This window comes from Pyxicephalus adspersus, chromosome 1 (genome assembly GCF_032062135.1).
Source record: "Pyxicephalus adspersus chromosome 1, UCB_Pads_2.0, whole genome shotgun sequence".
NCBI lineage: Eukaryota > Metazoa > Chordata > Amphibia > Anura > Pyxicephalidae > Pyxicephalus > Pyxicephalus adspersus.
In genome coordinates this window covers 133,113,426-133,127,175 of record NC_092858.1, presented here as the reverse complement: position 1 = coordinate 133,127,175, position 13,750 = coordinate 133,113,426, and the positions used below count along the sequence as shown (strand labels likewise).

The 13,750-nt window shown below is 37.5% G+C and overlaps 1 long non-coding RNA gene across 1 annotated transcript in view; it reads right to left on the bottom strand.

Annotated features, from left to right (window-relative positions):
* Positions 1 to 13,090, bottom strand: part of LOC140341736 (uncharacterized) — a 37,231-nt gene extending 24,141 nt beyond the window's left edge. The window contains exon 1 of the long non-coding RNA XR_011922946.1: positions 12,080 to 13,090. This is a non-coding gene — a long non-coding RNA (uncharacterized lncRNA). The remainder of the gene's footprint in view (positions 1 to 12,079) is intronic.
* Between the last annotated feature and the right edge of the window lie 660 nt (positions 13,091 to 13,750).

Here is a 13,750-nt window from a genome sequence, read left to right as displayed (position 1 = left end):
TGTGCTTCCTACTGGTACACAGTGCCTAGGTGTTGGATATGTGGCTAAACTGCTTGAAGATGCCCGAGCCCCCTTCCTCTAAAAATCCTTGTGTGCTGCATTTATTAAATGTTTTTGCATATTCTTATTATGTTACATAGCCTCTCATTCTCTTTAACTGTTAAGTGCTTTTCAAGCCAAATACTCGTTTATTGCCACATTTTCACTCCATGACCTAATTATGCAAACAGTGTGTTTTGAAGACTAAAATCCTATTATAACAAGCATAATCTGAGTTAATATGCCGCTATAAAAATGTACATAACAATGCATTTATTTGCCAAATATTAACAAGGTCTTTATAGGACACAGTGCTATATACTGGAAATTTCAGGGGGGCAAAAAGGCATCCATAATTCCCACTAGGAAGAATTACAGTTTATATTAATTTGTGAAAATTATGAGAAAAGATAAATAGTGATATAAAAAGTAATAGGTGGTCTAATTTATTTTATTATCATTTACAGTCTGTTTGAACATACCTGAATTACTAAAGAAAATGCACATACAATATATCTATTTATATATAGTACTGGAGGACCAAAGCACCTGTTTAGGGAGTAAAATAATATTCTCACTTTATCACAATATGCAGCTATGATAATGTAAAGTCTAACCTATTAAAAAAAAGGATTTTCTAGGCAGCATACTCTAAAGGAACATCTAAACATACAATTACTAAATGCTGATATATGGAAAACAAAAATTGGATTTTCCCCAATATTTTGGGATAACCTTAAATCTGTTAGCTAGTTTACATTCTTTTTTATTAGGAAAAAAAACATCAAAGACATAGTAATGAAAAATAAAACTAAAAAGGCATTTCTTGGAATTTGGGAAGTAAGAGGGTATAATGGTCATTTCCAAAAAAGTAACAAGAGGTTCACTCCTCTATAAACCCACATTTTTTCCAAAACCAAGTTTTAGCTTTGTCCTGTCTAGTAGCATGTACCCAACTTATCCCCTAACTTTTTGACCTTATCAGCCACCAAACCACAGTTTAAATTCTATGGTCATATGATCACAACAGACAACATCAAAACAAGGAAAAACACTTAAGAAGTAGATATAAAAAAGACTTACCCTACTTCTAGATAGGGATGAGCGAGCACACTTTTTAAATTTGGTCTTGCGGCGAATTGGGCCGTTCTCGCTTACCAAAAATGTTGGGGAAAACGGCCTTTGTAAATTCGGCAGGAAAGACTGAATTTTTGGGACCTGCAAGGCCAATCAGGCTTGTCCTCATTCTGACCCAGGGATCGGTCACTGACAGGAGAATTCCCACGGCTCTATTCATAAATGCAGCCGCAATAATCCTCCTATAGTGATTTCTGATGGTTTCGTGAATTTTCAGTGAAAGTTCGCGAACCCATCGTAACTTCAAGGAAATTTTTGTGAGAATGCCAGAGGCATTCTCACTTATCCCTACTTCTAGATTCCTGGCTGACCCCAGTAGGTAACAATGTTGGCATGATTGGGTGTGCTTGTATCCTTTTGAGAAAGCTGAGGATCCCAAATCCCCAAACACTTCTGTACAGTTTAGTGGGGTACTTTCATTGGAATTGTAATCCTCAGTTTTCCCAAGATCTCTCTGTAAAGCCAAATGATGTCAGTGACAGCGAGTGGCCTGAAAATAAGTGTGAGATAAGTCATTTTATGCAGAATTTTGTGCACAGGGGGTGAGGAGAAGCCACATTAAGCATGCCTTTCATGTGAAAAGTAGAAGGTCTGATTAAATCAACTAATTTGAAAACTGAATATTATATAATATTGTCAACCATACATCATATACCCAGGGGGAGCACAGTGGTTCTAATCTTTCCATCAATGTAAATAAGAGTTTCAAAGCAGACACTATTATGCAGATTCTGTTCATTAGTGGTTTGACAGCTGAGTAGATTGTTTTTGGATGAAGTGGGGTTGATTTATTTAGGAACTTTCAGGTCTTCCATGTAACTAAGTAAAACAACTTTATAGTTGGTAAATGCATAAATGCCTAAACATCGGGATGATTTACTAAAAAAGTTTAGGCTGTTCACCTGGCAAAGTGAATGAGGTTTCTTGCTTGTACATGGTTGACGTAAGTAGAGCTTCGCCTTATTAACTAAGCTAAATTAAATTTATAATATTGGAAATAGAAAATCTACCTTGCTTAATGGGCAGACTATATTTTTTTTTGCACCCAATGTGGTTAGTTTACATCAAAGTAAATGATAACTCATTATAATTAGTTTAATTAATGATTTCAGCTATCCAACCATGTGTAAGCACGAACCAATTTTATTTTAGATTTCCTTAAAAAAGATTGGGTATTCTTTACAAACCACATTCACTAAGCTAAGTAAATGGTCCCTTGTAGGGCATATATATTGCTAAGTGAAAAGCCTAAACATTTGTAATAAATCACCCCAATGTCTATATATTTCTGCATTCTCCAACTATGCAGCTGATTTATTTTTAAAGAATAGTGATGTTAACTTAGCTTAGATAGTATTTTCTTCTCTTTAAATGTCAAACTGTTTGTTTTTGCGCATAAATATATTTTTCAGTCCAGCATACCTACAGGGTACTGTTGTCCACGCTATAAATAATATTGTGCCAAAAATTTTAGTTTCTGAAAAGCCTAACAGTAAAATCAGCTTGCGGGCAGTGATTTAATGAATTTGTGCAGTTTGCAGTTACATTTACATTACCAGTGTGTTTAAACACAAAATATAACTCATCTGCTATTGGTGATATGTGAAAAAATCACACTTACCATTAATTCCGCAGAGCAGTTCCCCTGTGCCATCTCGAGTATCCGTCTTTGGCCCGGCACAAAGGGAGTGCTGGGCACCAACATCTACTTCTTTCTTCTTCATGCATCACCTGATATTGCACTGCGCAGGGGCGAGATCGGGTGATGTAGATTGGGAAAAAAATTGCTGATCCCACTGCACATGCGTGAGATCAAAACTTTTTTTTTATTTATGAAACAGCCAAGAGCCTCCTAAGATGTGTGACCTAGGTATCCTAGGAGGCTCTGTGCTCCCATTATTTTTTGATTTCCGAGGCGATCAAGTAATAAAAGGCTTGTGCTGCACCTGTTTTTTTTTTTAAAGTATTTGTACTTAAAAAAAACAAACAATTTTTTTTTCTTTAAATAAAAGGGTTGTTTACTTCTCGATGTAAAGTAAAACTTCAGAGTTTAGGTACACTGTAATCCATTTTACTGATTTTTAGGGACAGCAACGCCCGTTTTGGCAAGGCAAAAAGATGACCTTTTGACCATGCTGTCCCAGAAACACTGTGTAGACTTACTTTCTGATACATCAGTAAAATTGATTAGGATCTGGAACAAGGAATGCTGACATTTACCCATTTTACTTTATCATGGTGTCACAATTGTCAGCCACAGCAAATGATTGAATGATTTTAAAAATAGGGAAGAGGGATTCTTTAAACTTAAAGTATGTAGGTGTAATGATACACCCTGGCCATGCCTCCAATTTGCAGACCATTAAAAAAAGAAATAGGCAAAAATGATTGAATCAAAAAGAGCTTTTTACACAAATACATTTTTTTATATTAGTTTTACAAATTAACAAATGGGATCATTTAGAGACTGGATGAATGTTTTGTACACCTTTTATTAGTCAAATATTACATTCTTTTAGAGGTTTGTATACTTACCCAAAAAGAGGGACACCTGAGGAGCCAAGAATGACAAAGGCACATGGATCTTAAAAAGGGACAGTCTCTCTAAACCAGGGGTGTCAAACTCAAGTACACAGAGGGCCACAATTAAAAACTTAGACAAAGTCACGGGCCACCTTTGAAATTTATTGAAAAAATTGAGGACATTTTTCTTCTCATTATATTTGTTATGTTATATATATGTTTTCATATGGCAACAAGGAGGTTTTGCTTCACATTCAATCTGGAACAAGCTTATATTAAATAGGCATAAAATTCAATTTCAATGGTAACCTTTTTGCACAGGCTAACAATAATAATAACAATATTCTTCCTTAAAAATCCAACCATTCAAGTCCATGCCTTGGAGTTGCAAGGAAATGTATAGCTGAGGGCGAGTGCTGGAAATGCCAGATGCGGCCAATAAGGAGCTAAATATTATGAGTGGCCTGCCGCTGAAACTCCCTCTTTATTGAAATAGCGCCACTACTAAAATTCCCGGCATTATTTGCGTCTATGAAACAGTACAATTCGGGGGCCACACATAGGCAGAGAGCCCGCTGGTCTATAGACGTGAGTGATGCCGATAATTGTAGTAGCGGCACTATTTCAATGCAGCGGTGGGCCAGCTGCAGTTTATATTGAGGATTCCTTTGGGGGCCAAAATAAAGGATGTTGGAGGCCAGATTTGGCCCCTGGGACAGGATTTGACACCTCTGCTCTAAACCATAGACAGTTGGGAGGAATATTCTTGTGTGATATGGTATTTTTTTTTTTAAAGCATTTAAAACACCTAATCAGTAGTGGGTGCAGCACAGTGGCTCAGTGGTTAGCACTCTGGTCTTTGCAGTGCTAGGTCCCAGGCTTGAATCCCGGCCAGGGCACTATCAGTAAGGAGTTTGCAGGTTCTCCTTGTGTTTGCATGAGTTTCCGCCACGTACTCCAGTTTCCTCCCCCAATCAAAAAAAAAAAAAAAACATGCAGTGAGGCCAATTGGCTTCTCCCCAAATTGTCCTTAGACTATATTAAAGACATTTGACTATGCTAGGGACTTTGGATTTTGAGCCCCTTTGAGAGACAGCTAGTGACATGACTATAGACTTTGTAAAGCGCTGCATACTATGTTGGCGCTATATAAATACTTTATAATAATAATGAAGCCAATGTTGGGCACAGAACAGATTTGGGACACCTGTGGAAGGTCATTTTGGTCCTGTTGAGGAGGATTCAGGTCCCTTGTGCAACGGCACACTTTGCACCTCCCTATGTCTGTCCCTGCATCCGGTAGAGGTTTTAAACCCTCCTTTCTTTCTGCAATATCCATATAACATTGGTTTGAATTTGGCTTTAAGTTTAGCTTGCATTCTACTTTCTTTGGATGTAATGACTTGCCTAAATGCCATTTTGATCTTTCATATTCCAATACCCCAAGTTGAAGAGCAGTAATTTGAAGCCCTGTATGATCCCAGGACTTCTTGTGTGATTACATAATACATGCAGTTTTTGTTTGGAAGGTTTATATTGTTTACACTCTTAGAACTAGGCTAGGCAGTAGATTTTTGATTACATACCTCTGCAATTAAGTTTACCCTTGGGGCGATGTCACATGAAATTTTTGTAATGCTGCTATTTTTTTAAATTAAAAATTGAGCTTCTTTTTTTCTCATGCTGGGATGATAAATTATACATCAGCTCAGCACACTTAAATAGGGATTGCTCTCCTCCTGCCACATGAGCATGAGATAAAACTATCCACAATTCAAAATTACTCTGAACTGTGGAATTTATCAGCTCAGCATGAGAAAATGAAGCTGCAATTTTTAATTTAGGTAAAAGAAAATCTCCTATAAGAAGTATAGTTTGTTATTGACCTCTTAAAATGCAAGTTGACTGGCTGTCATGCTAATCCTTTATCTTCAGTCCTCCTAAAGCCCCTGAAATTACTATGCAGCCAAGGGAATTCAAAGCTGCTTATCTGTATTCTTTTTCTGAACAGAAAAACCATAGGATCAGGCAGGTAACTAGCAGTTTATGGAGAAGGTCAGCATAGGTATTCTTTGTAATCCTTTCACGGCAGGTCTCTTTCAGAAATTCCCCTTTGCTGTGGATGGATGACATTGGGGCTGTGAAGACAATTGCAGAGCATTCATTTTTACATGCGTGAGATTTCCAACCACCAAAGTCACTGATAAGTTTGTGTTATCTGCATATTAATAAAAAGTTTGGCTGTACTTCCCTTAATTACAATCATTATCATGAGTGGACCAGATGAATAAATCTTCATTAAGGTGAATCCATACTGTTTTTGCAAAAACGTAATTCATTCATGAGGAGCACAGTAATGGGGGCGAGCGGATTAAGAAAAGCAAGATTTAGGATTTTTGTTTAATCTTTTTAAACTATGTTGATCATTTTATCTGTTTTAACAATAGCTTCATAGTATTCATCCCATAAAAAACACATGGAAGATGTCATCTATATATCTTTTGTAGTTTTGCAAAAAATAAAAATCCTCTTTATCAGAAAATAAAATTTCACACGTGAAAAAGCCAGTCTCCAGATCAACAAATTAGTTGATCAGGAAAAGACAATTCTTGTGGTCACCAGCACACAATTGTCCTTTTTTTTTTTGTATTTTCAATAACTTCTGTTACAAGTTTTGTAACTAGCTGTAGGTACATATATTGACACCTATCACATACTCAGTACGGTTATATCCCCATTGATTGTACAATTAGGATATTTAAGTTGCAGCACAATGACTAATGACAAAGAGAACCTGTGTGTCCTCAAAACATGCATCTGTGATTGTGGTTTGCAGTAAAGCAGCTGTACCTTGCATGGAGTGCTGACCTTTTCCCAATGCTGAGTTGTTTTTGATGCTACACCTGGCCATGCACCTCAGAAGTTTAAGGAAAGAGGTTTGTGTGCAGGATGGATGCAATTTTCTATTTCATACTTGCCATAACTAAAAATAGCTATGTGGAATTATTTAATAGGAATATGCAATGTGCCAAAACCCACAGACACCAATTGAATCTTTTATCACTTAGGAGCAGGTTTAGGAAGGACCGATGATTGCTGATTGGTTGTTCTGGGATACTGACTCTATGCTGCTGTCTTCTATAGAACCGCTGCCATCTATACCAATGATTAACCTCATCGCAGCCATCAACATAAGAGATACGCCATGGCTTTGAGTTTCCCAGACTCAAGGACATATTTATTAGATCATGACTGTAAAAGTTATTTTAAACCTGCAGTTACATTCAGACATATCAGGACACAGGAAGTGAACTCTCATTTCCTTATATCCTTTATGTTGTAAATGAAAACAGAAGTGTTCTATAATGAGAACAGGGGCTGTTAAAGGGAACCTGTTACCAAAGCATTGATTACTAAAAAAAAAAAATCTTCGTATTATTTTATGCATGGATGGTAGCTTGTGTATCTTAACGAAAGCTCCGAGGCACCTTTTGAGTCGCGCTATCTTGGATGTGATGTTAGCTGCCCCAGTAGAATCAACAGCTGTCACTCAAGTAACATTGTATAGCAGCCATTCTCAATCAGTGAAACCCACATTTTCCTTCAGTAGTTGTTAGGGTTTGAGCTTTGACTGACTGACCTCTCATCTGATGATGCCTGCATAGTTCTGCCTTCTAGCAGACCAGTAGTATGGCACTAGTGACCTTTTTGGTTGGCATTTTGACAAACACTGTAAAGGGCATTCTTTACTAATAATCACCATATTGGGGACTTTCTCCCCCATTTAATTTATTTTATCAAGGGTTCTCCAAGACTTCTATTTCAAGGACAACCACACTGCAGAACTGCAGAATATACCCCTTTACAGGTTTCTAAATTCTACCAAAGCTCATTCCCCTCCATCCCCAGGGCTGTGGAGGCCTGGGGACTATATATCATGTTTGGTGGATGTACCCACATCCAATGTTTTCGTGCCGTAGTTTACAGCTACATTAAGACTTCATCTTTAGTTGCATCCTGACCTTTGGAAGCCCTGATATTTGTTGCCCAGGATGATTTGCCTAAGCACATTCGCTGTTTCATTTTGCATGTGTTTGGATCTCCTTTGCTTCAGGTCATGGAGATCATGGACCATCTAATTTCATGGATGATGTTGCTGTTTTACTCCTTTGTGGACTGGTGTATTTTTTTTTATCTCCCCTCTTGATCCTCTGTTTTCCCCCTCCTCTCTTTTTATGTCAATATTTCACTAGATTCACTAGATGTTCATCTGTTGTGTACCCTTATGCAAGAAACTCCTTTTTCTACTATTCACTAAAATGTTTTTGTATTACTTTAAAACTTTAATAAAAACCCATTCAAGGGTTGCTATAGAGTAAAAAGGTTGACCTAAATTACGGCATTTATACATAAAGGTAATGTAAGTAGTTGAGGGGTCAGCACTGATAGTAATTAGACACTCCCAAAAAAGGAGAGTGCTATGCTAACAATGAGGGAGAGGGACTGTGCTAGGAAATTAATTAGTCATATTTAAAGGCACATTGCATGTGAATAAAATGTTTTATGAAAAGCATGCAAAAAAAATAGCCCCTGTGTAGTGCTACCAAGTGACAGTAATCAGGTTTACCAAAAAAAAAAAATGATCCAAAAATGGAAAAAATAGACATTTACATGACATACACAAAGTCACCTAAAATCTGTACATTAAACATTTTTTGATACTTTGGGTATACCACAGACACAGATGTGAAAAAGTAAGTTTGATGCAATAAAATTAAATGAATAAATGTATGGATGAAATGGTTGACTTTTTAGCCTATTTGAAAAAAACTGGAGAGTTATAGAAGTACAAAAATTATGCAACCAAAGGAATTTTGTAATAGAGGAGTGGTCAAAAAAGTAATCAGAGTTTGGAGAGTAATTATGCGAAATGCCTACAAGAAGTTATTTCTACTAGAGGCTTCCAAGGCCAAGGTTGTACCTACTCCACAATGCACTATTATGTCTAATATTATATATTTTGAATAAATTACTGAAAAGGCAAACTTATCTGTTCAAATATGTCAACTAATTCCATGGGTTGTACTTTTCTACACACATTGGTGATATTTTTATTGTTAAATGTAAAGGTGAACTTATTTTGTGTACCTATATACAACTTTGTTTATTCTGACTGTAATGATAAATTTGGACGTGCAGTTTTGGTGTAAGATAAAAAGGTGAAATATTTAGAATTTTGGTCATTAACACTAGTGTACCACCTTAATAAAAATACGACAATTCTAATATTTGTCTGTTTTGGTGTGGTAGTTGGCTAACCCAAATGTAGGTGTATATTAAATGCAAAGCAACAAATCTCCCTGTTGTGAATGGGCATTTACAGGTAACATTTGGTTTTGTGTTTTTTTGCTGGCTGAGTTTTTATTTGACGGATTTTACATGTCACCAAGGAAATGAAGGGACATCTCCCTAATGGGATCATAGACAGCACAAAGACAATTTTTAAACCTACCCACTGTTTCCATAACTATAAAGAAAATGTTTACCTAAACATATAGTAAAAATTAAAGTCGAACAAAATTCAAAAAGTCATTAAAAGTCAAGTTTTTGTCATAGGAGACATGCCAAGTCTCTTTTTCTTGGCACCTTGTGGGTTTTTTTAGCTTTTTTTCTTACACTGTGTGGTGTTCGGGTGACAGTGAAAGGCTTAGCTCTTTTCCCAGCACCTCAGAGAATAGATAGAACTATGCTCTGAGAGAATTGTCAGGAACAATTTAACTCCAGGATCCTGGACCTGCCATCACTGCAGGGCACTAAAAACAAGACCAATTGTGTACCATAATGGCAAATACAAAATATCCACCAATTACATTTGTTTCACTTTTAATAGGCATCTACAGGTACCTGCACATACTTTTTTACTTTTTATATTCTATAACCTCCAAGCACCAAACCCAATAGCACCTAATTCAGCCAAATCTCAGATTACAAAACATTATTCCACCCTTCTGGTTTCCTCTACTTCACTGCTGGTCACTAAATGTGAGAAGAGAAAAACAAAAGTGATGTTCCAGAAGAAGAAAGGGATATCTGAATAACTGTGTACCTATTAGTTGCATAATTGCATACCCTTTTGGAGGATTTCGACTTCTAGTCTCTATTCAACACCTGGAGTCAACTTATTCAAGTACAGCTAAACATTTAAAGACAATTTTGTGTTAACCTATACCCAATGGGATTTAGTGTCATCCACTGGGGTAAGTGTTATTATTTTAGATATAACCTCCAAAGTAGAAGGCACCCTTCTTGGATCATCACATAACAGAAACCCCTTTATTGGTAACTACAGCTTCACAAATGTGCTTTTTATTAAAAAAAAAAATTTGTAGAACAATATACAAGCTGTCATTGTTGGCCACCCTTTCTGCAACTCTAGCTGTCTAGCTGTCATGTTAGTCCCGTGGCTACAATACATTTCACTGACATACCACTGACCCAGAAAAAGTATGCAGATTGCCAGATCCAACTTCAATCTGACCTCAGTTGCTATATACTTGTCCTGGGTCAGTGGCACAGGCAACTTCCATTTTGTAGAAGGTCCTCAATGATAACCTATGTATTTCTCTGTGACCTAGCACTCAGTTCCAGTTTTGGGGAGTTCATTGGGCATATGAGGAATGAATGATAATTTTAGCATTAATATTGCTGAAAATACAGATTTATAAAAATTTTTATGGAACTATTATAGGGTACAAAATGACCATAATCTTGAGATGTGGGTAGATGTTGTATCAACATATGTGAAAATTGGAAATATAGGCTTGGATGTAAACTGCAAAAAGCCAGCTTGGCCAGAGGAGAGAAAGGGTTACTTATTTAATCTCACGCACCTAGCACCCAATTAACATGTCTGAACACTGTATTAAACTTTCCAGCCTAGCCAAACATCTTGTTCCAACTTAAAAATAATCCATTTAGCTTGGTCTATGGTATGATTTGCCAAAGGATTCACAAGACCATTGCTATTGACTTGGTGTGGTGTGTGTTTATCATTCACCGTACAGCTGCCAGCGCCACTGGCTCTGACACAAAACCGTATAAAAGGCTAATGTCTGAGGTAAGCTTTTTTTTGCCAGCAAGCTGCATTTTGATAAATATACCTCATTTATAGAAGCCGTGTCCGTTCTTTCAGCCTCGCCATCTTTGTTGTAAGCATTTCCAGCTAAGCGTTGACAAACTATTTGCCTTTTCAATGACTATTCTGCCTTTATCCCGAGGGTTCTCCTTCATCATCGGTATGAGATCGCTGCTGTTATCTCTTGCATATCAATGTGGTCCGCAAAGCATTTTCATGCTTTCTGTCCTTCCTGTCTCCTTTCATGCACTGAGACAAAACAAATCATGTGTACGATGGGTGTTTCATGTTCATATCTAGCCCTGAATGCATAAATTCACACCAAACCTGTCACTTTTCTCTCCTATGGCACAATCCTCAGAGCATCTGTTAAGAATTCGCTCCTGTGAAATAATAAATGGGTCAGTTTGATCTTTAATGTAAAAAATCTACATTGTGCCTAGAAAATATATTTCATTTTAAGGATGGCTTAGCATATGACCTTTTTTTTTATATATTTACCCGAACATCAAAGTCTGACAAGATACAGTAGGGAAATCCATGAATGACAAGTGGGACATGATGGGAAGTGGGAACCCAAACTATTGCCCTAAATGACCTCTAACCTTATTCAAACACCTTGAGATTTTACCTTCCCTGGAGAATGGTGTGAGCTACCACTTAACAAGAATATTGAACCAATCGTGATATACTTCTAATGCTAGGCATACACGGCAAGGCTAGGCAATGGTTTTACCAGATTAGACATTCGAATAATTAAAAACATTAAAAATCTTTGAAAAGCTAGGACCTTTCAAGATAGATATTGAGTGAAAAACCAATCAATCATTAATTGGAATAGGTTGTTTATTGAGTGCTGGCGGAAGCAGTGGCCAATCGACAGCTCCATAGTTCTGTACCTCAATGAGATATACAAAGCTAGCAGTGGACACATTCCGGTCGGTTTTCAAACAGATTTAATATAAAGTGGTGCAAGGCGGTAATATGACAGAGATTCCCTGATTGATTCTTGATCAGGAAAACATAGATTGTTTGCCAGATCAAGCATGTCTAGCTGTAAGGTTAAAGTTTTCATTAGCTCTATTTATTGACATGTTTGTGTTTTGAGTAGCTGAGTTTATATATGCAAGTGGCCATCATATAAAACTGAAAATCATGCATCATTGTTACCTTTATTTTCCGTCAATGATTCAATAATGAGTTTTAAAAAACTGTTCTTCTGACTATTGACAAAAGGCAACTTACCGAGTCACCCTGAGTTCTGAAGGTCAGTTTCTGGTCTTTGCTTGTCATGGAAATTAGTGGCTGATGACGGCTTCATTCACTCCTTATGTGACCAACTCTGTTGCCTAATCCATTGCCCGTATCCCACATTAAATTCCATGGTCACAATCCACATCTCGGCAGATATACCACAAAATCACATAGAGGATCAAGAGAATGGCAAAAATAAATAAAGCTACTAGGATAGCCTTGGTCACAGGGGATATGAGCGACTGCATGTCACCTAGGGGTTCAAACGGAGAGGTCTAGTTGGCAATTACTGTGATTAACCAAGCAAAGGTTAACCGATGGTCTCTGGCACTGGCATAGGGAGCGAGGTACCAGCTAGGACCTGTGGATCATCTGCATTGCTTCGTGCCAAGTTAAATGAGATGTATGAATGGTGCTTTATTCCCTCTGACAGGAAAAAGGGAAAGAAAATGACAGCTCTTCTATATGCGGACTCAAAATCTTCTCTGCACACGTCCATCTGAGTCTCCAACACAAGAGATCAAAGCCTTAACTAGAGCAAAGAGAGGGACTGCGCAGAGGAAACTTAATGATGCTAATAATCCTGCCATGGGAGCAGACCGATCTTCCCGGTTTCCTTTATTCTAGCAGAAGACAGGGTGCATTCAAACTTGTAGAACAAACCGGGGAGCGATTGATGAGCGAAGTAATCTCCTGCTGTTATATCCATCAAAAGCCATCAGCTGGGGACAAATCGGGAAAAAAAATGGGAAAAGGACAAGAAAGTTGGACAAGTAGAAGGTCAGAGGTTACGGTTCACTATTATAGCTTGGAAGCTGGTACTAATAAATCAAGTATCTGCGAAGCAAAGTGGAGTTAGCATAACTACATGCAGCAGGTAGTATGCATGTGTGATAGAGAGACTCCAGCATGTGTGAGACTGAAGCATGTGTATATGTCTGCAGCTTGCTTGCTGCAGACTGAGAAGTAGGTTGATTAGTATTCCACCCAGCAAAGTCTCTCCCTCCCCTACCTCAGTATCTCCCTCTGTCCTCCCCCTTTCCCACTGCACAGCTCCTCCTCTTGTTTCTCTATCATTCAGTCACCTAACAGCACCCTTTTATCCTCTGGTGTTGTTATTATGTTTTTGTTTAGACAGCATGCTGCAGGTTACAATATAAATACAGAAACAAAATGCATTCAATAGATTGTTACATAGTCCACAATAAATTTCAATTAAATTCTAGCATTTAAACCATTACATTAGCCCAGGATCAGAGATCGCTTTACCATATGAACATTTTCATTGTTTTCATATAATAACCTTTGTTTTTTATAATAAAAGATTGAAGAAGGCCATGAAGACTCATAGCTTTAACGTGAAGACTGGCTTGTATAACATCTACAGTGGTTAAAATATATTATCAAGTGAAAGTTTATATCTGGACAAATTCAGGATGGGTCAGAACAGCCTCAATCTTCATACCCCTGAGGAATCTATGAAATCATTTTCAGGTCTTGGGGAACCTCTGTTCAAATCATAGGAGGTCAATCAAAGAATAACTTCCCCCCCGGGCTAGCCACAGAATTATGTGGTCACCTTCACATGGGATGTCAATCAGCCAAAACTCAAGGAATCCCTAAGAAATGTTTATTGACCTTTAAAACACGGGGAAACTGAGG